This window comes from Rhinolophus sinicus, chromosome 18, assembly GCF_057876585.1.
Source record: "Rhinolophus sinicus isolate RSI-liver-muscle chromosome 18, RSI-T2T, whole genome shotgun sequence".
Lineage (NCBI taxonomy): Eukaryota > Metazoa > Chordata > Mammalia > Chiroptera > Rhinolophidae > Rhinolophus > Rhinolophus sinicus.
This window is the reverse complement of record NC_142518.1, coordinates 4721172-4747312: the sequence shown is the minus strand read 5'-3', so window position 1 is coordinate 4747312 and position 26141 is coordinate 4721172. Positions and strand designations below refer to the sequence as shown.

The 26141-nt window shown below is 49.1% G+C and overlaps 1 protein-coding gene across 6 annotated transcripts in view; it reads right to left on the bottom strand.

Moving 5' to 3' along the window:
• Window positions 1-26141, bottom strand: part of TBL1X (transducin beta like 1 X-linked) — a 180226-nt gene that overhangs the window by 137074 nt on the left and 17011 nt on the right. For 3 of the 6 annotated variants that reach the window (XM_074324200.2, XM_074324198.2, XM_074324203.2), the window contains exon 2: window positions 19103-19189. The exons of 1 other annotated variant lie outside the window; for it this stretch is intronic. The gene's annotated coding sequence lies outside the window, so the exon portion shown is untranslated. Of the gene's footprint in view, window positions 1-19076; window positions 19190-20065; window positions 20125-26141 lie in introns of those variants that run through there. 2 more of the 6 variants (XM_074324199.2, XM_074324201.2) reach the window with 2 other exon arrangements.

Here is a 26141-nt window from a genome sequence, read left to right as displayed (position 1 = left end):
TAACTCATACAGCAATATGACTTGCTACTGAAACAAAGGTTATTTTGAGCAGAGAAAGCATGTACAGAATTATACAATAACATGTGGCCAATAAGAAACAACCATGTGTTGAGAAGCAGAAAAAAAAAATAACTTCATTATGAATATAGGAGTCTCACCCACCGACACGGTTAGGACGCTGTTAGACTCATGAAAATTCCTGATTCTGTCTTTGCTGTGAAAAAAGTCATTGTAAACACAGCGAGCGAGAATGGAAAATCGTCACCTCGCACATTTTTACCCCCGCCTCTCCCAGGCTAGTAGCCTGCCGTGCGATGAGATAGCTAAGCAGAAAAAGACAGTCTGATAAAACACCGATTCTGGACAACAGGCCCCTAGGTAATTTCTTTGGCCCATCTCCCATGATTCAAAGCCATGGCCCACACCAGGCCATCAGCTCAACAAACACGGTTCTCTTCGCGTCACCGGCTTCCAGCACCACATGCGTTTGGTGGCAATAACTTGAGCTGAACGCAACCACAGCCCAGGAAAGTGTGCTGGATGCTTCCTGTTTCAAAGGAGCCCGGGTATGACATGCAGAAGTACAGCCAATGTCCGGCGTGAATTTCTGGTAACTCAGGCTTGGTAACAATACCGTATAAGTACCAAATCATCATCGTGGCTTTCCTATGGGTCTACTGTGAGCGAGACGGACGGTCCGTTTTTGCCTTAGAAATTGCCTTGACCTTAAGCTCCCCCCAAAGAAGCAGCTCGAATGTCCACGGAGGATTCCAGAGAAACCTGACGACTTCTCTTTGTGGTTAGAACTTGAAAAGTGCATGTTCTCAACACCTGGGAAAGGGAAGCACGTCTTTTGGTGAAGGTCCTCACTCAGAAGGAAACCAAAACTTCCCCCAAAGTTGTTTTCCTAACTTATCTCCCTAACGTCAGAACACTTCTTGCAGCTGGAGCATTTGTGTTTATGAAATTGTGTTTAGACACAGTTAAGGACAAGAAGACGGTTTCTGAAAAATCAGTGGGGAGAGGGAAGAGATGCATTTTATGAAATGAGAAAAGAGAAGAAAGCATCGTAAAGGATGGAGAAAGGAAGCACACATTCACACATTCAACACACAGTTGTGTCATGTGTTTGCTCTTAGGGACTTCACTGTGTCTCCCCAAAATTCATATGTTGAAACTCTACCCCCCAGAATGTGAGTGTATTTGGAGACGGGTCTGTAAAGAGGGGTCAAGGTGACATGAGGTCACTAGGGTGGGCCCTGCTCCAATAGGACTGTGTCCTTATAAGAAGAGGAGATGAGGACACAGACACACACAGAGGGACGGCCATGTGAGGACACGGGGAGTAGACGGCCGTCCGCACGCCCAGGAGAGAGGCCTCAGGGGGGACCCGCCCTGGGACACCTGGGCCTCAGCATCTAGCCTCCAGGACGGGAGAGAGACATTTCGGTTGTTTAAGCTGCTGTGTGTGTAGAATTTTGCTACAGCGGCTCTAACACCCTAAAAACACTGTCATGCTCCATGCCAGGCCCAGCAGGCAGTGTGGGAATCCTGAGCAAAATTATTCTCTCTGACTGCTGGATAGGAAAAGCAGGCGGACAGGTGGCTCACGATGTGTCTCACCCAGTGGAGCCCCGCCCTTGGCCCCCTATTGAGAAACAGGTATGTTTGGATTTAATTCCTCTTCTGGCTCTGGGCCTCTTTTCCCGTCTGTAGAATGGGATACGGCCACGTGAAAGCTGCCGTGAGGGATGGTGAGGGGGAGGGTGCCTGTGTGCAGTACCCACGAAGCTTCCACACATTCCAAGTGCTCCGTACACTCTTGGGAAAACTCCAAGGAGATTGCCACGGGCAGCCTGGCTGACAAGGGGCACTGAGGCAGAAGTCGTTTCCTCTGCAAAACCGAGGAGCAGGGAGGGCGTGGGCGGTCAGGACCCATGGGGTGGGGGGGAGTGGGCATGGAGCTGGAGAACCCACGCAGCCAGCACAGAAATATCAAGCCCAGGAACCCACTGGAGCCCAAAGGTTTTCACCTTGAACATCAGGACGCCCTTGTGAAGTCTGTGCTAGCATTAGTCTCCAATTCGTAAGAGTGGCTACAGCTGTGGCGCTTCCCGTATGGGGATGCAGATCATCCATGAGGTGAGCTGTGCTTACAGCAAGGCCCCAGGGAACACGCGTGGGGACCGCAGGGAACACGCGTGGGGACCGCAGGGAACACGCGTGGGGACTGCAGGTCACACTGCGGCGACTACAGTTCTATAGAGACACATCACATCCACCACCACCTCCACCCTGGGAATCCACAAAGAGTGGGTGATGGAGGGAAAGGGGGACGGCTGGCCAAAAGGGACACCTGGCCACCTCATCCACCTCATGGGGATCTGGGGACTCTGCCCCATCTGTGAAACACCAGCCGCATTCCCGCACGCACACACCATCCCCACGTCACGACCATCTGCTGAAGACCTGGTGTTGCTCTACAAGCAGCCCCCAGAAAACGCTTTACAGTGTGTTTAGATGTCTCTATGTGAAACTCACGCCATGTTTTGAGAGGGGCAGCTATTTCAAAGTGAACACATCTAAAAAAGCAATGGGTGGGGTGGGAGGGGTGGAGATTAAGGGCAAAAGATAAAACATGCCATTGAAAAAAGATACGTATTTTAAGAAACACTCAGAAATGTCTTCCTCCTGTTGCATTTCAAGATTTCATGGGTCGAAGGCAGCCCAGATAAATGAAAACTGGCGATGGAAAAGACACGGGTAATTTCTTAAAACTGAGAGGCCAATGGGATTTGCTCACCTTATTCTCAAAGAAAAATGTAAGTATTTTTGCAGAGGTAGGAAGAAGAAGAAGAAGAAGAAAGGAAATGTGCGGTGCTTTTCAAAACGACTGCCGTTTTAGAGCCGTGAAGCCACAGATAATTTAAGAACATAAAAGTGTGTATTGCGATCTGTGTATGAAAATGTAGGATTCAGCATAAACATAATTCTAAATTATAATTTACCCAGACAATAATTTCAAATGCAATAACCGAATGTGCTTTAATTGCTTTTAAATTGTGCTGACAAATGTAAGGACACTCTTAATTCCGGCCAATTTATTAGAAGCAGGAAAACTTGAAGACATAGGAAAAGTCATTCCAATAAAACCAAATTTTCTGGGCGTGGTGTCCTCTACGTGGTCAAACAGAGCCAGACGCGCCTTAACCAACGAAAAGGAGAAAGATGAGAGAAAAGGCCTCCGTGTTCCATTAAAGTAACATCTGGCTGAAAAACCTACGCACATCAACTACGCACGTCCTTGTTTAAAAAACACCTTGAGTCTTTCTAAGTCCTCTAACGCTGGGGGAGCTCATAAATGCTTTCCTCTCACTTACGAGCTTTTCTGTTCTGTCGTGGGTTTGGTATATTCTGCAATTTGATGTATTCTAGACGTGAACCCATTCTCCCATGTTTTGAAGACGAGAAAGCATCTGGAATACAGGTTTCCTACAAGGTTTCTCCCAGAGCCTGATAACTCCTTCTGGTTATTCCAAATTACTGCGGAGGAAATGAGGTGCCCACTCCTGCAAGTGGGTGTGTCACCCTCCAAACCGGTAGGACCCTGGCTGTGTCGTGGAAGGGCTGGCCGAGGCCACTCAGAACACAGACTGAACTCCCGCACCTACAGCCACAGGAATTCCGGGACCATCACACACACTGACTGGGTCCCTTCCTTCCCCGAGCCTGAAATTCCAGATCCCAGACACACATTAAGTGTGACCACCACGCTGCAAAGGACTGCCTTGGACTTTAGGGTCCAAGGAAGCCATGTCCACTGCAGAGAGCAGCTGCAGTAAACGTCTCCTCTGAAGGGACAGATAATCAATAGTCCCGACTTAGTGGGCAGAGCAGCCTTACCACTACCTGACAGCCCGGAGGGCAGGAAACAACACACTCCATTGGGAATCGGTGGCCTGGCTGTGTCCCAACAAAACCTGATTTTCAAAAGTCAGCCACAGAAGCCCTTTTCTTGTACGTAGAGCATTATCAAAATGTCACTTCAGGCACTTCCTTTGCGATGCAAAAAGTCATACGCTGACTTTTAAAGAGTTTTCCAAGAGAAACAAAGAAATGACACAATCAAACTTTTCTGCGTCACTATTTTTCGGTGCCGGTTTTCCAGGAATAGTCCACACTGTACTTTACTGGGGTAATGATACTGTAAATAAGGCACTACTGAGACCCCCTTTCTGGTCCTCTCTGCCCCCCAGCTGCCAGGAGTTGCCCGTCACCCAAAGTCATGGTCAGTGGGGGACAGGGCTTGGAAAGGTTTCCTGGACCTGAGTGGTGGGACAGCTGAGCTGGGCCCCCGTTGGGGTCAGCTGAAGCCCTGTGACTTCATCCCAGCCTGGCCTCTCCCCCTGCCTCCCCCACCTTCAGACGCTGCTCCGAAAAGCCTCCCCAATTTTCTCCATGCCCATCTCCGTCTCAGTCTGCCTGCAGGAAATCCAATCTGCAGCAGTGAAGTCCCCTTCGCAGGGGCCCAGAAACCAGAGCTAGGAAAATGAGGAGACAAAGTTCTGGGACAGCAGACGGTCCTCAGTTCGCCCTCTTAATGATGGGAGTCTTTACTCTGGACATTGCCCTTATTCTGGAGACCACCACCTTACTTGCAATTCATGCTGCATAACCAGGTGAGTTCTATGCCCTCTCACACACGCCTCACTCTTCAAATGGGAAACCAAGTGTGTTCCTCGGATTTCCTTCCATTAGGACAGTTCCTGGGAAACTACTAAGCTAAAAAGGGCTCCAAGTCACCAAAGAAAATCTACTTCCAAAATATTAACTTACTGGCCTATCTACACAGTGGAATATTATCCAGCCGTGAAAAGAAAGGCACTTCTGGCTCATGCTACATCACGGCGGAACCGCGAAGACCTGCTAAGTGAGAGAAGCCAGACACGATGGACAAACAGGGTCTGATTCCACTTCTGTGAGGTACCTGGGGGGGGGGGGGGGTCCAATTCGCAGAGCGCAAGGGAGGCCTCCAGGCGCTGGGGGAGGGGTGGGCAGCTGTTGCATCTGGAACTTACTTTTGCAAGATGGAGAGCCCTGGTGATTGGTTGCCAACACCATAACTGTGCTTATATATAATTAAATGACTGCTTTGCGCACATAACGTCCAGATACCATGTGGTCCGAAAAGCTCCAAATAACACCACCATCAGGCCCTTTCCACAAAAGCTTGCGGACCCCTGACAAAATTGTACCAAAACATCCACAATTAAAAAAAAAAAAAAAAAAAATACACAGGATCCGTGTGCTATGGGCTAACGGGATTATGGCAAATCTTCTTTTTTTTTCTTTTTGGTGTCGTTTAAGTCACACAACAATAAATGTGAATGGTAACTTTCTTCAAAGGGTTCTGTAGAACAAGAGTGTCTCCGGTCCTTGTTTCCTAAACAACCCCTCTCTTGCATTCAAAAGAAAACACGGATTCTTCAGAGGTGGTGCTGTGCTTTCCAGCGACAGTTCCTCTTCAGAAACCCGACCTCCCCCCCAGAAAATGCAGGCGGCAAACGCTGTAGGGTCTGTAACTGCTTTTCCACACCTGCTGCCCCCAGTAGTCTGCCAGCTCCAGGGAGGCAGGAGTGACCTACTAACACCAAGCCTGGGTTTGCACAGATCAAGCTCCCAACACGTATTTACGAATAACTGAATCGATGTACCAAGGGGTTAATATAGCAAACACAAACCCAAAGCAATGAAGCATAACTTCCTCCCAGACATGCGTTATCAACAAATGCATCATCTCTGGACAAGGAGACGGAGCCCAACACGAGTGACAGTAATGTGGAAAGACAGCTCTGAAAAACAAACGGCCCTAAACCCTAAACACAAACCTACGCGGCCCAGGAGCTGGAGACCAGAGACCGCCATCGGCAGCCCTCGGGCCAATCCCAGCCCACGAGCTGAGGATGGTTTTTATATTCTTTAAACGATTGGTGGTGGGGGGAGGGGGATCAAAAGAGGAATTATCTTTCATGAGACGTGGAAAGTGTATGAAATGGGAATTCAGTGGATGTAAATGGAAACTTCCTGGGACGTCCCTCATTCATTTGTATAGTGCCCAAGGCTGCTTTCCTCTCGCCGGGCAGAGCTGAACGCAGGAGCTGCAGAGACTGTGGCCGTCTGTCAAAGGCCGAAATACACACTACCTGGCCCTGGACAGAAAAAGGCTGCCCGGCCCTGTGTAGATGGGAGACCCCAGGGCTTAGAGCCGGGAAAGTCCGGTGCTGGCCCCAGCTCTGCCTCTGACGGGACCGGTGTCGTGGCCTCTGCCTCCCTTGGTTTCCACATCTACAAAAAGGAAAAAGACCAAACGCAGAAGTCATCAATATTTCTTCTACTTTAATACTCTGATTCGTTCTGAAATCTATCTTCTGCTCAGGGAGGATTCAAAACAGAAGGTGAGGGGGCATGCAGGCTTAATCTACAAAAGACACAGCGTCTATTCTATGCAACTACTTCTGTTGCCTTATTTTGAACTGCTCTCCACCTCCCGCCCCAAATGCGTAGGGAGAACTTCAGTAAAGCTCCCGGAACCAGACTTACGGTGAGAGAGTCAACTGGGTTTGACAGAGAGACTGTGTTCTCTCTCTCTCTCTCTCTCTCTCTCTCTCTCTTACACACACACACACACACACCTTCATTTTGAACTGTGGCTGCAGCTGCTCTCATTAGTCTTACTTCTTACACTGGAAACAGAAAAAGCAGGAAAAACAAGGAAGGAATGTTCCCGTTCTCTCTCTCTCTCTCACCAATAAACGCTTCAGCATTCAACCCTCTCAGGCAGAAAGAGGAAAAACTCTATTTCAGACACTGTGAAGGCTTGTCTAAACCCACAATCTCTCTGGGAAAAATTATTTTCTCTGTGCAAACAAATAGGGGAAAATACAGAGAGGCACGTCCAAAGATTGGATTCATGGAACAAGTCCCACGCTGGCCCGTCGGTAGTTTTATGTTTCACGTACACATTAAATACCCCCCCACACACATTTTCATTACAGACGAAAGGGGTGTTTTTCTGCTGCTCACAATCTGCTCTTCGAGAGGACAGAACCGAACGCAAAACACACTCAGGAGACTCGACAATTTTTCCATTGCAATCCAGATAATGTCTTTTTAAAGAGCCAAACTCTATAACGCAAATCTCAGCAAAAACGCCTCTTTAATAAGCAATTACATACCATGTGGATACGCCAGGGAAGGTCTACAGACTGGAGCGTGAGGCTCAGAGGGCTCCCCAGTGTCTGCTGTTACGAGTTAGTCATGTTTTCACTCGTATCTTATCGAGAAATTTGGCCAAACAGGTAGGAATGCTCGATTCAAAAAGAAAAAAATACACATTCAATTCAACAATCAAGGATACTCTTTTAAACATGCAAAGCAAATAGTCTCTGACATCAAGTCTAACAGGATTTAGAAGGAGTCCACTGATAGCCAGACTTTAAGACAGGAATATAAACACTTATGAGTGACATGGACCGTTAAGAGTTTCAGTGCAAGAAGAGACAAGGGGAGGGAAATCTCTCACCATTGGTGACAATTAAGACACCCAATAATCCTAAAGTCTTGTCTGTAACTGATGCCCCACTCTCCATGTCCGGGACCACCCCTGGTCCCAGGAACCACTCCTCTGGAATATTCCAGAACGTGCCAACAGTGAACCCACTTCCTTGCTGACTCCCTGCAAGCTGTTGTCTGCTGAGCAACTGGAGCCCATATCAAGGTGCAGATGTGGCCATTCTTGTCCATCGAATGTACCCAAAGCTCTCAGGACAAGGGCTAACTTCTTACTACAGGCCCGAGTCTTGGCCAGGGGACCCCAGCCAACCGGTCTCTCCCGCTGCTCATCCACGCCAGGTTAACCCCAGGCCTTCTGCACAAGCCGTTCCCCCCTCCGTGCCTCCCTCAGGTCCCATCACAGACTCTCACGGCCACCTGCATTTCCCCGTGACACACATCAGTATTGTAACTCAATCTCTGTGTGCACATATTTGCTGCTCTCGCCTTCCCCAGCTGGGCTCTGCACGCCATGGCAACACAAATGCCGTCTGTTTTGTTCCAAGCTGTACGCCTAGTATCTGGGGCAATGCTTGTCAGAGAGTCCCGACCAAATATTTGTTGAATGAATGAATAAATGAGTGGGTGGGAAGAGAAGCCACCAGCTAAGCAAGTATTTTCGGTCGGTGGGTGCGATTTTAGCTGAAGTTAACAGAGCAGAGGGGTGGGGGTCTCTGCCGGTAACAGAAGCTGAACGTTCACATGTGTTCTGGGAAAGTCGGTCTCCCGATTGGGCTGGAATGTGCGTCCAGACTAAAGTTCGTGGGGGTCAGTGAACTCGGATAGGACGTGTGTCAGAGAGGGTGGCAACTTTCTTTTCACTAGCCTTTCACTGAATTCCATTAGAAACAGAGGCAACGACCTTTCGTGGAATCAGCAGACCCCCCCCGCCCCCGCCGAGATGCTTCACCCATAGAAACAGCAGACGTCTTCACAGCGTATTACAAATGTCTCAGCGTATTACACGCGATGAGTGCTTTACAGTACAGCACTCATCGCCTGTTCAAAGCAATGCTCGTGGTTCCAGCCATTCTACATCGTGTCCCTTGAAACGTTTAAAAAGCGCATACTGAAGAATTGAAAGCAGGGTCTCAAAGAGAGGTTTCCATGCCCAGGTTCACAGCACTCTTCCCAGTAGCCAAAAGATGTAGGAAAGTCAATGTCCCTGGACGATGAATGGATGAACAAAACGCGTCCACACACAAGGGAATATTCTGCAGCCTTAAAAAGGAAGGAACCTCTGACACGTGCTACCACATGGACGAGTCTCGAGGACACCATGCCAGGTGAGGCGAGCCAGTCAGGAGGGGACAAACACGACGGCACGATTCCACATACACAAGGTCCCTAGAGTCACCAGACCCAGAGACAGGAAGTAGCTGGTGGGGGCCAGGGGCTGGGGAAGGGGCGGAGATAGTGTTTCACGGGGACAGAGCTACAGTTTGAGAAGGTGAAAAGCTCTGGAGACGGATGGCGGTGACAGCTGTACAACAGTGTGACCGTATTTAACACCCTTAAGCTGTACACTTAAAAATGCGTACGATGGTAAATCTTACGGTGTGTATGTTTTACCACAATTTAAAAAAAAAGAAAGGAAAACCAGCACATACTGTATCACTCTTCAATCAATAAATTGTTTTTAATAGTGTGATAACAGCACCTTTAATCACTTCCTTTGCAAGCCTGTCTGTTTTTTAATGGGTTTGGGAATGTTATTCTGAGACACTTCCAACAATTTGTTGGACAGCTGAACGGGGTGCGTGCACAAAAAAGAAAGAAAGAAAGGGAGAGAGGGAGGAAGGAAGGAAGGAAGGAAGGAAGGAAGGAAGGAAGGAAGGAAGGAAGGAAAGAAAAAGGGAGGGAAGGGGAGGAGAGGGGTACGCCAGGCTGCATGTGGTCGAGGAGCCCGTGGGGGGAGAGCGGAGGCAGAGGCTGTGTGATAAGCGGGAGAAAAAAATGGAACTAGGGCCATCAGCTACCGGATCCAGCAGAGGGTTTGTTTCGCTGATGTTTTGTAAGGCTTTGCTTGTGTTTTCAGTGCTAGACGCAAGGCGAGAGCCAGGAGAAGCCAGAGGTGAGAGCGCTTTTCTTTCCTTACAAAACCCACAGGTTTTCATACATCCCAAACCACACGCATGCTCGCTGAGCTCACACACCGCAGCCCATGTTTTCAATGTGTTGAGAAAACCCTGCTCGCAGATGGACACTCTGAGATGGTCCTTCCCTTTCTCCAGACTACACGTCAACAGTGGTGACTCGATAAGAGTCCCTGTTCCAAGAGGGAGCGGGAGACGGTGACTGCCACCCACCTCCCCACCGCTTATCGATAAGAGACGGCCTTAGACAATCGGCCTTTGACAACTGACTGACAAGAATTAGCAAAAGGCTGCAGAAGTGGATCACTTTCCCAGACTCCATGGACGGATGGAGGAAAAAAACAACTCATAGTCCCAAACCAGTGCAATTAGTAAAGAATAATAGAAGCGGGGAAGCAACAGGGGACCCCGCTTTGGGGCCTGTGGGACATAAGCCGCAGGACTTTGCTCCTCGCACCAGTTCTCTGTCCTCATGTTTTGGTCTCTTCCCCACCAGCCTGTTGCAGCCTCACCCGCCACGGTACCCAGACGCTCTGCTGACAGACGAGCCTACTCAAACCTAAGTAAGCCTTCATCTCGCCTTCTCATTAGAAGCCCAAACAACCCATCGCATGCGGCCTCGTGTCCCCCGTAGCAGACTGTGCGCACGTGTGGATACGGAATGGCTCCGTCACGGCAGACACTTCTCCAAGGCGGCACTAAGTGAGGCCTTTCCCACCAGGTCCTCTGCAGGCTGCCCAGGTTTGTGCCCCAGTCCACCGGTTGTGAAAAACCAAAGTAATTAGTTCTGAGGACCTCTTAAAACAGAAAGCCTCACGTAAAGCAGAATGAGGGCGACCAAGTAGGGGTACTGACGGGGGGTGAAGCAGGATAAAGGGGCGTCGCCGTTGGGTACCACGCTCCCCACCCCAAGCACACATCTTCTCGTCCCAGGTCCAGTCTGAAACCCGAGTGCGTCTCCTGCCTCAGCTGGCCCCACCATCTCCAGCTTTCTCTGAGTCAGGACCTCCCACCCCTTGGAAAAGCAGAACCTTCACGTTCGGTCATCTCTTGTTCAAGCTTTCCAGAGGAAATGCTCTTCTTCTCCGCTTCAAAAAGTCTACATGTTGACGGTGTTCTCATCGGTCTCAACAGAAATGCCCGTACAACACTTCTTCCAAAGGGACGTTTTCCTCTTGCAAGAAACACTCCCCCGTCCCTCATCTCACCTCTTGAAACTCTACGTCTTGCTTCTTTCGCTCAGTCACCAAGTCGCCCCTCCTCTTTGTCCTTTACCTCCAAGGCGAGGCCTCTCCACAGACAAGTGGGCACCGCCTGCCCCACCCTGTCATTCCGTATCTCACTGACTCCATCTCACGCCCCTGCACAGGCCCTGCGCCTGTGCTGAAGACCAACCTCGTATTCTCAAGTCACCCACAGCCATCCCGCTGCTGCAGCCCTGCCAGCGCCTGTCTCTGGAGTCTCCTCGCACGGCTCTCATCCCTGCTGCAGCCCCTGGGACTCCCTCCCGTCATAGCTTTCCTGCTAGGATGCCCCCTTCTCCCCCTCCTCCGTCTCTGCCTCTTGCCCAGACCATCAGCTCTCAGCCAGTGATTTCCAGTTCCGGTTTCCAGGCACTTCTGACACCTCCATTATAAATGAAATCAAATCCTGCCATCGTGCTGCCCAACTAAACCAATGTCCATCTTGTTCTACTTATTCTGGAACAGACGGCTCTCGAGGAAGAGTAACAAATCCAGTCCACCGGTTCGTGGTGCAAAGGTGTGATTTGTCTCATTCGGGTCTTCAGTACACATGTGCCACGCGGCGGTTACACAGGGAAGGCGTGAGCAGAATATTCAGAGAAGCAGGGAATGGAAGCCAGGGGCAGAGCAAACAGGTCGGGGGAGAAGGCAGATCACACAACTGCCCTCCCCCCATCCACTCCAACTCGCGAGCACTCACGATGGTCACCCAACCTCCTGGTAGCCCAGTGCCCCTCCCAAGAAATCGCCCAAGGAGATCAAAGGGCCATGCGCCCATCTCCTCCTGACTTAGTTTAGATCTCGTCAGAGCGCAGCAGGAGAGACCAGGTATCTCCCGCTCCACAGCTGTGCTCCCAGAGTTTACAGCAGGTGAGCGTGAAAATGCCCGGGGGCTGTCAATTCTAGCTCACTTTTATCCCAGCCCCTCTCCATGCCACGTCCCAGCCAGAAGCAGTTGAAGCCTGCAGCATATTTTACCGATGCTCAAGAAAGAACACGGAAGAAGTCCGAAGGCAGTTACCAACGACACCGCAGGTAATGAAGTCTTTTGCTTTCCTACTATGCACATCCAAACAGAACACGTTCAAAGAAGAAACCTTGAAATTAAAGCAGCCTGCAAATTACAAATGGGATAGCGTCCAAGTCTCCCTCGGTTTCTCACTCGGCGATGTTTTTCTCCTAGAAACAACGCCGTATCAACAGGGTGAAGTTCCCAGCTGGTCGAGAATGGCCTCGTAAAGCCCTCAAGGGTAACGGAAATGTAAACTGTTGGACACCAGCACGTGCCAATCGGACCCTGTGACGTGGCCTCTCCGTCGTCATGTGTCTGGGGGAAAAGGGAGCTTTTCCCAAAGATGGGGGACCAGGCACCACGGATGCGACAGAAATCCAGTGACAGCGCCTGCCTGTGCTGTCACCCTGGACTGGGCTTTAGCAGAAGCAACCATCACAAATAGTGGCTAAAAGGGCAAGAAATGAGTCACCTCCCTCAGTATGTTAGGCCGGCATTCCACAGAAGGTGCTGGAATGCAGATAAGCACCAGGGGATGGGAAGCAGACTGTCCACATCAAACCCACGCTCTACCCGTTCCCAGCTGTGGGCACTGCCTCACAAGTCTGCTCTGACACGTCATGGCAGGCAGCTGTCACCCCGTTCCGGGGTGGGGGTGGGGCGTCTTCAGGCCAGGTGGCTCTCGTAAGCTCACAATTCCCAGAGAGGAGCTTAGCTGTGAAGTCTGAGCACCAACACTTGGAGCCACTGGGTCACTGCGAGAGGGATGCAGAGAAAGGAAGCAATGAATAAAGGTCCCTTCTGATGACCCAACCTCGCCTGCACTTCTGCCCGCGCAGGCAAGCCCGGTATCCCCTCCTTTTATGCAATGGCCCTGCTCTGCTCTGACAATGACAGCACCAACCCCTTCCAACCGTGTGGTATAAACAACTGGTAAGGTTTAATGTATTACCTCCCTTCAGACTATCAGCATTTTAACTGGGCCAAAGTGCATCAAAGAAATAAGTCTCTAATAGTGGAACACCAGACATCAGCAAGTAAGATGCAAATGAAGAGCAGATGGAGAGAGAGAAAAAAATGCAAGTCACACCTTACAGCAGGCAGGGGTTACACACTTGTCCTGTAAAGAGCCAGAGATTAAATGCTTTCGCCTCCTCCAGCCCAGAGGGTCTCGGATGCAACATTCCTGGTGGCAGCAAAGCAACCACAGACAACAGGTAAATGAATGGGTGGAGCTGTGTTCCAATAAAACTTGACGGGCACTGACATTTGAATTTCGTATCATTTTCATGTATCACAAAATATTATTCTTTTTTCGGCCATTTAAAAATATGAAACCATTTTTAACTCACAGTCTGTACAAAAACAGGTGGTAGGCCAAATTTGGCCCCTCCCTTAAAGGAAGCCAGTCTCAAGCTTTAGCTCATGGATTTTTTCTGGCACTGGTAACATCATCTTTTTTCTCAGGGTTCCTGCGTACACAACGCTGGTTTCTGCCCCCTGGACCATGCTGCACAGACGCCCGAGGTTACCACAGAATCCTAAGACTGAAGAGTGGCACGAATCAGGGGGAAAACACCTTCCAGAATGTGAGAGCATGGTGGTTCCCTGGGAAGAACATTTACAGTCACACTGACCCACCTGCTACCATTCAGCCCTTAGCTGCACAGGGCAGAGCTCTGGGCCTGGGCCTTCCCTGCCCTGGCCTCCGTTTCCCCCACCTGCAAAGCAGAGAGAGCCTGTCCAATGGTTTGGATTTGCTGTGCAGGCTCAAAAGGCACTACACAAAGTACCTAGGACATGGCCCCAGAAGAGAGAGGACACCCAGAAAGGTACAAGCTCCAATACTAATGATTTTTATCCTTATGGCCATTCTAGCCTCGGTTACATTCGTATCCACACCCCAAGTTCAGGTTCAGGTGTCAATCTAGGGATGTGACCATGGCAATGAAAATGCACCAGGTACATGTGAAGGGATCCACAGTTCAAACAGTAGTCGAGGTCAAAGGCAGGACAGGCCACTCGGGTTTCAGCGGAGGAAGTCATAAAGAAGTCAGTCCCTTCCATGCAGCTCAAACTCGCAGACACACAAAAGGAGACTGGTTCCTCCAGGGAGGGTCTCCCTCCCCCTTCCTCCCACGATACATTGTATCAACTCTCTCTACCTCCAGCTGCTTTCTTCTATTTTCCCTTGCAACTATGTAGTATTTATAACTTACAACAAAGACATGTCACCACCTGCAGCAACAGTTACCACGTGTAGTAACAAAAGAGCAAACGATGGCTGTTTGGATAACATTCCTTCAGGAGACTAAACCCTGGTGGTTTTTAACCTGATGTGCAATTTCAGCCCCTCCTTTTTGGTTTCACTTAGTTGCAGCACCCGGCCAATTCCACAAAGCAAAATTGCTGAGTGTTAGGAAATATTAAATGACCACCTGGATGTCACAGCTTTTTCAAAAACCACTTTTTCGCCAGAAGCATGCTTTTTGTTTTGCTACGTTTATGAGTGGAGAAACAGTTTCATGTTACTTAAAACTATGAGCTTCTGACCACTTCCAAGCGAGATGCACCGGAGAGCAGCACACACTGGTGATCACGGGCAAGCACGTGCGTTCTGAATGTCCCTTGCTTCCTCCCTCAGCGCTCAGTAAGGAAACCACCTGTGTCCGTTTCATCCAAGATGACGGGAATGATTGGAGAGACCAGATTTGTCCAATTTCTCCCCAACTCTGAATAGTCACGTTGAGGCTTTCTGAGTTTGCCTTTTGCCATCTCTGCGTTGGCTATCGGGAAGGGGTGGGCGTCTGTACTTCTGCCTTGTGTTTTTCTAAATGCCAGGAGCATATTCAGCTGTGCTACAATCCCTCTTACTTTCTCTGCTTTTTGTTTGTTTGTTTGTTTGTTTGTTTGGAGGAGGAGGGTGAAGGGCCACGACAGGCGAGAAAAGGGAACATACAAATATGGAGATGACAGCACCGCACCTCCTGACATCAGCCACGCTGCCACCGCTCACTGTGGACGCCTGGGTCCTAATTGTGGTGGCGTGGTGACAACACACAGGGACACGTTTTCTGGAACTGAGCACTGTTAGGGCACTGTCTCCACACTGAGAGTCGCACAGTCGGGGCACGAGGGGGGGCTTTGAGCACGTGGGGTGACGCGCTGGAAAGTACAAAAGCAACGGACCAAGTCCTTTTTTTCTGCTGGACCCTCCCAGATACCGACTCCTTTTTCAGACAGCTCTCCTGAGACATAAATTGCATACCATGCAATTCACCTGGTGAATGTACAATTCAATTGCTTTTATAATACTATATTCACAGAGTTGTGTGACCATCATTGGCACAGTCAAAGGATACTTGCACTAGTGACAGAAGAAGCCCGGTAGCCCCAGGTCCCGTCCCCACACCCCAGCCCTAGGCAACTAGTAACCAACGAGGTATGATCAAAAACTACAGTGAATGTCTAGATCAAAAACATTATTACAGTAAAAGACACATTGCCATTAATCCCCCTCAAAATACTGCCCCTCACTGCAAACACACTTATCCCCTTGTTCTTGCCACTTTCTGAAGCAGTTTCTGGAAGTTCTCTTTCATATCTTTGGTTGTGCTGCCTCAATGTCCTGAACTGATTCAGAACGTTTACCTTTCATGGTTATTTTGACTTCGGGGAAGAGTCAGAAGTCGCACGGAGCCAAATCCAGTGAATAAGGTGGCTGAGGACACACTGTAATGTTTATATTTAACAGAAATTGCTGTACCAGAAGCGATATGTGACACAGAGCCTTGTCATGATGGAGGATGATTTAGGACACACTTTAAAACACACCTTCTCTCAACCGTAGCTCACACCTGACTGACTGCACCAAACAAGATGAAACTTGTCACACACTGTTACTAAGGTTCGATGCACCACTTCCTGTATTAAAGATCCCTGCCTTTCCGTTGGATGGCACTCGGCAGCAGCATTCACCATATTTTCTGATCTCAACAGAAAGGCTCCATGTCACACATCGCTTCTGGTACAGCATTTCTGTCAAATAAAAACGCTACAGTGTGTCCTCATCCACCTTATTCACTGAATCTGGCACCGTGTGACTGCTGGCTCTTCCCCAAACTCAAAATGAGTCAGGACACCGAGGCAGCCACAACAGCACAACTAAAGACACTTACAAAAGAGGACTTCCAGAACTGCCTCAAAAAGTGGCAAGAACAACAGGATAACTGTGTCTGAAACGAGGGGGAGTATTTTGAGGGGGTTAATGGCAATGTGTCTTTTACCGTCATAAATTTCTTTTATGTGAACATTCACCTACTGTTTCATCACCCCTCCCACTTGCTGTTTCAGTTCATCTGCCCACGAAGCCCTTTCCATTTAGCCCCCAAGCCTCTATAAATGTGCGACAGGCACTTGGCATGGATGACACTGAGCGCTAACTTCCCAGTCTTATCGCATCTCATGGCGCAAGCCTGTAACCACGCCGGGCTCCGCTTTCTCCACGTCACAAAGGCTTCTATTTTCACTTCACGCCTCACTTCACCGCAGCTTCTCAATCCACAAAAGCAACTGTGCTGAATCCTGACCAGCTCGCGTCCACCCCCCCCCCACCAAGGCCGCGAGTAGGAGCGCGTGGTCAAGTGGCCCTGGGAGGTACATGGCAGCCATCCCCTCCCCCTGCTGAGGGACAGACTCCAGGGGCACCGTTCCTATACTAACCATTCCCAACCTCTTACTTCCCCGCAGACACATGGGAAAAAGCCATTCTGCCACGTTCCGTGTGACGGCAGATTCGCGTCCAGTGTACGATTAGTTTCCATTTCCACTCTCCCAGCGAGACAAAGGGCAAACCGCCCAAGCAGAGGAGAAGAAAGCAATGTCCAAGGGAAGCCTGAGGGTGTGGGGAACAGCACACACAGCGGTAGCCCCACTGAAGGGGGAGAGGAGAGTGCTTCATCCATTTACCACATAAGGACGCTGTGGCCTGACTGTGCATCCAGGGCCAGTGACGTCAGCACGTACTACGCTGGGGTTTCTCCCTGTCCCTTACACTCTCCATCTGTCTGCATGGAGCGCGAAAGGGGAAAAGGTTTGTCTTACAAAAGGTGCGGGCCCCACACAGGCGTGGACAGTGCACACCACCAGTTTTGAACCCCCGAAAGCAGCTCCTGCCTTCCTGGGGTGCTGTCACCTGCCACATCCTGTCACCTGCCACATCCACTTCAGCCGACAAGGAGTCAAGGTGGCCCTTACCCAATGCCTGGCTATCGCCCCATCACTTTCCGCCCCCTTCTGCTCAATTCATGTTCTGTTTAAGTTTCGAAAGAGAAGCTCTGATGGACGCTTATCTTTAAAATGCAACTCACAAATGAGCACATGCAAACACGGGTGAGCTTCCCGCCAGGGCTGTGGATGAGGCCACTGCGTTACCCCATGATTTCCTGACACTGCTCTAAGGTTCTGCAACTCGCCACCGTTGGAGGAAGCCGGGTGACGACACACCGGGCCTCGCAGCACCATTTCTGCAATGTCTTGTGAGCTTATCGTTAACCAAAATAAGTCACTTAAACATTTTTTTGAAAATTAATAAAATTTAAAAAACCGAAGAGTCTCCGTTCCTGGGGCACCCTCCTGGTGGTTTGGAGAACTACCCGTGGCAAACCCAAGGGACATAGATAAACCCTATAAAGGTCTTCCTAGTCCATAAAAACGAATTGCAATAAACACAGGCAGTGAAATAGGAAAATCCCTCTTCCTATAACTAGCAAGAAAAAAAGAACTGCCTTCCACTGCATTAAAATTTAATATTCCGCAAACACTGGAAATAATCTGCAAATGAAAATTTTAAAATACCTTCACAAGAGCATCAAAAAGAAGGCACCCAAAGCTCTAAACTATGAACCATAAGGAAGTACCAATGCGCCCTCCCCGCAGCCTGAAGTTTCTATAACCCTGAGCAGCGGTCCACCTCTCTGGCCGCTAAGCATCTGCACGAAAGGGGTTGGTCTTCCTCAGCATCAGAGACTAAGTGCTGACACCGGGACCACCTCCACTTGCTACCAGGCATGATTTCAAACAGGAGTGATTAAGAAATCCTTTTAGGACAGTTCTTTTATTTGGATGTTTCCGATGTTTAAGCACACCTTCATTCGATCACTCACTCATCTAGTCTGTCAATCAAATAGGTATCACCTGAGAGAGAACAGCAGCTGCCGACAGCTGGGGGCTGGCCTGGCACTCACAGCGAGGCTATGGGACATAATCGATTTCAGACACCACCAACGCTGTAACCCTTTCCCCAAATCACAGCACCCAGGCCCAAATCATTTAGGTCCTTCCAGAGTCCCAGTTACTGAGATGTCCCATGGTCCCCTCATGGCCACAAGTAAACACTACCGGTGTGTGTGAGGCTGGTGCCCGCTGGCTCAAGGACACTGATTGTACCCCTGGACACGGGGTAAGGACAAACGTCTTTGAAAGAATGGGTCTCAGATTTTATCTCACCTGAAACACAAAAAGAGCAAGTTGCTCACCGAACTTATCTACAGGAACTCCAAATAAGAATAAAGCACTTTCGCTTTTTTAAAAAAAAAAAATAGGTTGTATTGCTATTAAAAGTCACCCATCCTTTATCAGGACGATATTTTTACTGAAATGAACTGCGCGTATGTGACAACCACATTGAGAAGGTGTTTCCACACACTGGTGGTGACACGCTCAACCAAAAGGTGCGAAATCGTCTCATCGCTTCCGAAGCGGTCATCCTAAGTTTGTTGTTTGTCCTTAAAACATGTGCTCAATCGTGGGAATTTTAATACAGCACGTCAGTACCCAGCAGCCACAAAACCTGAAGGAGGTGCCCAGAAAAACCTCCCTTTCATGGATGAAAAACAACCTTACAAGCAACACCCATCATAAACTCAACACTTCTTTTTTTTTATAAAGACCGTGGTTCCCTTTCCACCATAACATGGGGGTGGGGGGCGGGTACCCTGACAAAACCAACCAAGAATCACCAGCGAGTCCTGCTGTCTTCCACGTGGCTGAAATCATGTTTCAGGCGCGGTACACCAGCGTTTTCTCAACAAGCAAATAAGACATTGGTGTTACCGTCATTTCAAGCAGCGTCTTCATACCTTGAAAAGATTCTGCTGGGTTGAACCGTAAGACTCCACCAGTAGTTGACCGGTTTTCATCAAAATGGCAGCACGGGTCTGTTCAACCTAGCAAACATAGAAAACCAAAATCAAAAGTTTGCTTTACAACTAACTGTGGCAGGAGGGAGGCATGACGTTCAGATCTCCTTTCCAGAAAGAAAGCACCTGCCAACCCTCCAAGGCTTTGTTTCTCGCCGTCAGGAATGAGTGAGGCCCTTTCTCCGTAACGAGGGGGCCATGTCTGCTTCAGAGCTCACCGTGTGACTGACCCACCACTTTGTCAGATTCGCAGCGAAGTCTAGAGGCTTCTCCAAGTCCATCCTCCCCGACCGCTTTGATGGTTCACAGGCCTTCTCCCCGCTTACGACACTTACACCTCTATCTCCAGAGGCCCAAGGACACAACCACGGCAATGCTGGCGGCTTTCCGGCTGTTACAAGTCTCTCTCGCAACAAAAATATATTTAAGTGTGTGCATATGTGTGCGTGCACGTGTGCACACGCCTAAAGCATAGAGACACACCCAGTGTGTACACACACAGTTGATCGTCATTACATCAGGATACTGTATATGTGAATTTTCCTTTTTGCTAAAATGTAGGAGACCCCCCCCGCCCCCCCGGACATTTGCGGAGTGATGACAAAGTTGATTCACCACCGTCACACACGTTTCCAACTTAGGCTGAACAAGCCTGCGCGTTTCAGCTCCCAGGCTGTAAACAAGCCCCTTTGCGAGGTCTGCTTTTCACATTTCTGTGCTTTTTGGTGGAGCCGCCCGTTTAGAAGGAGAGGCATGCGTTCCATGTGGTTGGCTGTGCGTTCCATGTGGGTGAATCAATAACGTACACGCAATAAGACGTCTCCGACAGAAGCACACACAGCACAAAGGTATTATCTGACCGGCTGAAAACATACTGTGATCACAGGCTCCCAGGAAACTAACCCTCTATTTTCTGTCAAGTCTCAGCGACTTCATAAAACACAACCACCATGGATCACGAGAATTCTGACGGAATCATCAACTACATAAAGATGTGGCCATCGTCATCTCCACTTGACCTAAGAAAGACCAAAAGCCATCTTAGCATGTTCTCCTATTTCAGATACCCCTCGACACAATGACACATCCGTCACCTCTCCTTAGCTCACCAATTATTTCCCCTGTCCCACCCCTTCCTTTCTCATGGCTGCTTCGTCACTACGTGAGAGCCGGCTAAGCCAGGGTGCCTGTCAGCCCCTCTCTGCCCAGAGCCCTTCTGAATACGTGAAATTTGGTTCCAGTGAAGATCAAGGGCAGCTAGGAAAGGCAAAAGCCAGAGCCAAAGAGAAGGAAACGACAGACGAGGGGCTGCAGGATGAATCGATCCTTTCCCTCAGGTGGCTGGTCTCTCGGGCCCATGTCACACCAGGCGTCCCAGCAATCGTCCCACTTCCTCGGCTCAGCATCTCTCAGGAGCAGCTCTGGAATGTGTCTCCATTTTTAAGGGGGGAACGGATGGCATGAACACAGTATTCAGGGCAAGAAGCAAATGCTGGTTACAAAACAGCCTGTTACTCTCTCTTCCTGTTTTAGACCTCCGCTAAGACCAGATGTGGAACCGCTTCCAAGAAAGCAGATGAGAAGGGAAAATAAAGAAAGAGCTAAAGGTAGAAATTGCTTTGGTAGTCGGAGCCATCCTAACAGAACCACAGAATTCTGCTTTCCTGCAGACCTGTTCTGGCCCAAATACTAAAAGGATCAAGCATATGAAGCAGGAAGGGACCTTCTTAAATGCCTCCTCAAATGCACAAAAGACTACGACCAATTTTCAATAAAAATTCTTAAGCTAAATATTTTAACAATACAAAATAGTAACTGTATTTTGTTTGTTTTGCTTTCAAAACAAAACAAAACATTACACACAGCCTCTGAGTTGACTGTCCAAGGACTTTTCAGGAAAAAACCAATGCCTCCATTTGTGACGCTTGCCACCACGACACAAGCTTGTGTATCTTCCAAACGGACTCAGATCATGAGATAACAGGAACTGTATTCCTTACTTCTATTTAGACTAAGTATCTGAACTTGATTTTCTTTGCTACGGTCCAAATCGGCCTGTAATTTGCATCCACTTGGCCAGGTCAACAAGTCAAGTTCTCAGACCTCAACATGAGACAACCCTACAGAATGGAATTTGCTGGAAGGTGGGCCTTTCCTGATCCCTGTTCAAGGCAGTTTAGTCCCTAGAAGTTCCAGTGAACATAATTATTATAGAGATTCCCTGTAAGGTGACGAGAGACGATTCCAAAGACAGCTTTTCGGACCCGGGATGGCGCCATATGTAATTGTGACCACCACCGTAAGTGGCAGAGGAATTCCCAGAATTCCACTAGTTCAAACTAGGGGCTGTGGACGGTCTTGAAAGTTGACCAAGCATCTTGCACTGGAACAATCTTGAGAGCATTTGGCCCAAGCCGTCAGCTGGCACGATGATTGATCCCTTCTTCTTGGGGTCATTACCACATGGGTGGTGAATCACAACACTGGGACTGAAATTCAGTAATTCTATTCCCATTCAAGGGATCTTATCTTTCCAGGGAAACAACAGTCTGTATGTTGGACCAAAAAACAGAAATGATAACCTACAATTACATGGGTCTACTTTGATATAATCCAGGAAAGCACCGTGTTCCCCAAAAAAGTCCTGTTCCCCTCCCCCCCCCCAAAAAAAACCTATCTGCAAATGTCTTTGTTTCCTGTTATACTTGTTACACAGGTGGAGCGTGAGGGTGGGCGGCCAGCAAGAAGTTCTAGGCGGCAAGAACACCCTGGGCACGTCTCCACCGATGGGGACGCAGTCATCAATGGGACTTGGAGATTGCTTGTCCGATAATGCCAGCTCCTAGTTCCTTAAAACACACTGAAAGCAGCAGAAAAATATCACTTCCGACGAGCATACAGAGTTCCTAGAGAGTATTCTGTAGAGGTGAGCTGAGACAGTGCCCGGTGGCAGGGTGGAGGTAAATGACCGCTGGAATCTCTCAATCACATGGCCTGAGTCACACACATCAGAAACCCGGCTGACTGCCGAAGTGGTACCGTTTGTCCTGGAAAGCACGTCTTTTAACATATGCCCTGCACTGCAAATGGATTCATCATTCCAGTGTTTTCTCCCCTTCATACAAACACACACTCCTGCTTCCAAGCTCATTCCACTCTCTGTAGAAGATGCTAACAGGAATCCTCTTCTGCTCTGTGACGGGAATTAATACTCAAGACATCCTGATACAGGCAGCGGAACAGAAAGAGAGGTCTGATTTCTTCCTAAGTGTCCTCCAGCTCAAGTCACTCGTTGGGCACAAGCGATATTCCCCGTGCCTTTGAGAGCAACAGACCTGCGAGGTGGGGGTTCCTTTCCTAAAAACTGACCCTGGTTTTCTAACTGTTTCACTTCTACATCTTCACGTGAACTTCACCCTTGACCCAAACAGGGTTGGAAAGTCCCAAGACCGGCAGCATAATGACAGCTGCAATTGCTAGGCCCGCACGGGGAAATGTGGCCGTTCCGACGTGCAGCCAGGGCCCATCTAGTGAGGCCGAGCCTGCCCCAGACTTAGTTCCCACAGTATTTCTATTTCTAACCCTTCTTTTAAGTACGTGTGAATTTCTAGGTCACCTGCTCGTCGGACACAGCAACTTGGTGTCCGAGCGGCCAAGGAGATGAGAGGCGAGGACAGAAGTCAGTCAAGAACCACCGAACTTGGACAATACAGAGAACAGCCTGGTGGTTGCAGAGGTGTGGGGGAGGGGCAAACTGGGTGAAGGGGGTCGAAGGGCACAGACCGGCAGCCATCAGAGGAGTAAGTCCGAGGGCTGTAATGTACACCATGGTGACTTCAGTTAACGATCCTGTATTGTTACTTGAAAATGGCTACAGGATAGACCTTAAAAGTTCCCATCATAAGAAAGAAAAAAAAAGAAACTGCAACCATCTGGTGATGGATATTAACTAACTTAATTGTGCCAGTCATTTTGCAATGTATACATATATCAAATCACTGTTGAACACCTAAAACCAATGCAGTGTTACGTGTCAATTTTATCTCAATTAAAAATAATTTTATGAACAACAGAAGGATGGCACCTCCTCTGTAGGCCTGACCCTCTCCCCGCATCCCGCAGGCCAGATGACACACATGTGTCATCTGGAAGAACAAAAGCCTTGCTCTCACAATTACTATACCACAGATAGATACACACAAGGGGAACCATTCCAATTAATCGTTACTAAACGGGGGGCGGGGAGTTTTCTATAACAAAATTATTTCCATAACGTGCTGGTAGCCCAAACAGGTGAGTCTTGGCTGTCTGGACACAACACATTCTAGGTGACAGAGCAACCTCTAGACGAATGCTCCTCCCACCTCCCCGTCTCTTGAAAATAAAACCTGTGTCTGTTTACTGTGTGCCTTGCAGGTGGGAATGGAGACGCTTTGACTCACTGCACTGTCGTTTGCTTGTCCACCAACACGGAATCCCTCTTTTGTTTTTCACACCTCCAATACCTCAAATCCCCAAAATAAAACCATGGGAGCACAGGAGGGGGGAATGAGGGCGTTTGCATCTCCACGACACAGCTCCCTTCCTCGAATGACGTCAAGGCTTTCTCCCTGCCACACAGCAACCAAGCATCAACCCGCTCGCTCACGGGCAGGCCCCAAAGCCCGCAAGCAGGATTTCTAGCGAGGTAGAAAGGCCAGTCTGCAGAAGCTTGATAAATGAGACTTAAGCAGAGGGCAAGGCGGATGGCAACGGATACCATTAGCAACTGACCGATAATTACCATAGGTACACTTGTGCACCACGGAAAGGAAATTTAAGGCTCGGCCTTTGCTGTCAAGAATTTGCAATCTTGCTGGTAAGGAACATACGTGCTTAAAAGAATGAGTTGGCAAAAGGCCACCTGGAGGGGGGAAAAAATGAGTCATCTCATAATGGAAATCTAATAAAAAACAGATTTTTCAACACCAAAGAAATGGTCTATTTGTATTAGGTTGAGCAATAGTCAAGAATTCATACAACTTTAAAAATGAACACACTACCGAGCAAATGGGAAACAGCCACTGAAATCCTACAGACCTAGCCAAGACCCTTGGGTTTTAATTTGCCCCTGCACAGCCACCTATGAGATATGACACCACACCCTTCTCCTCGGTAGGTCTGTTACATCTTTAAATGGAAAGGATCTCTGCTGCCCCTTCCCAGTGGAGACAGCCCTGCAAGACGTGGTTCTCAAACTTCCAAGTGCACGGCAGTCGCCTGGAAATTGCCTGTCTGGGCAGGGTTTCCCTGCCTCGAACACGTGGGCCCAGGCTGGATAATTCCTGGGGGACGGGGGGCTGTTTTGTGCATTGTAAGACGTTTCGCTGCATGCCTGGTCTCCACCCAGCAGATGGAGAGGGAGATGTGACCATGGAGGGATGGTCAGAGACATGTCACACTGCTGGCTTTGAAGGTGGGACGCAGAGGCCACAAGCCAAGGAATCCAGGGGAACTCTAGAAGCTGAAAAATGAACAAGGAAATGGATCTTCCCTGAAAGCCTCTGGAAAAGAAACGTGCGAGGCCCCGATAACAGGGAGGCCCACGGCAGGCCTCTGATTTCTGGAAAAATAACATAATAAATTGGAATTGTTCAAGCCAGTAAGTTTGGGGCCATTTGTCACAAGAGTGACAGGACACGAAGACTATCAATTATAAGGTCAACTGCGAGAACACACATGACTGCAGCCTTACCAATAAGCCCCTCGTTATAAGCATGGATGCCCCGGGAAGTTGTGGACCGTGGATGACGACAAAAACCAGCCTCCATCATCTCCCACCTGACCCAGAAACGGTAACGGTGGTCGTACACGGACAGAAGCTTTACAAATACAGAAAAGCAAACAACTCTACGATTCTGTTATGGTGTAAGCGGGGCTTATGGCTTTGGGGAAAGCCCTAGAAAGCAGCCAATGTCCGGCTGAAACCACACGACCTCAGGGATGGCAGGAACTTCACATAACCACCTGGAAAATCCAACCTTCCTGTGTGTTTTCCCAAGAAAGGACCTCGAAAAACCCCGCCCCAAAATGCAGTACAGGAAAAGGGTCCACAGGTGCAGTTTTAATTGACCAAAACAGTTTGCTGTGTTGACCTGTAGGGGGGAAAGACGGAAGAATGCAAGAGAAAGGGTTAAGAGACGATTACTCTGTAAGCCAGAATGGAAGCTGAACGGCAATCGGTTGTATCAGCAACAGCCTATTTGTGAACCATCATCTGAGAGGAGTCTGGTTTACTCAGCCCGGACCATCCTGCCACCTCGACTCCGCATCCCGACCCCAAGCCTTCCCACATTGCCCTGTTTCCGCTAAAGACATACCAAGAAATTAAAACAACACATTCTCCAACCTGGATGAACCTCGAAAACATTCCGTGAAAGAAGCCAGATACTAAAGACCCTGTACTGCATGATTCCATTTACAGGAAACGTGCAGAGAACACAAATCCAGACAGAGAAAGTACACTGGTGGTTGCCAGGGGCTGGGGGCAGCCAGGGGCTGGGGGCAGCGGCGAATGGGGAGTGACGGTTTCACGGGCCTGGGATTGCTTTGCGGGTGCAGGGGGGCTGCAACAATTTGGTAGTGCTGACAGCTGCACAACTCTACAAGTACAAGGGAAGTTCTGAATTATACACTTTAAATGTGCGAGTTGCATGGGACGTGAATTACATCTCAAAAGACCTGTCATATTAAAAAATAGATGGTGAAGAAACTAGGACACTGGCCATTGATTCCATCACTGCAAATTCTTAAAAATTCAACCATCCCAAGGAGATGAGTCTGCTTAACGAGACTCGGCCCCTGCACGACAGCCGACTCCCAGCATCTCGCGAGTGAAGACGGTGAAGCAATGTGCTGAGGTGAGCAGCAAAAGATGAGACAACGGGACCCGAGGCGGCCTAACAGAAGGCCTCAGGAGCTGCGTGGGAAGACCTGGGGT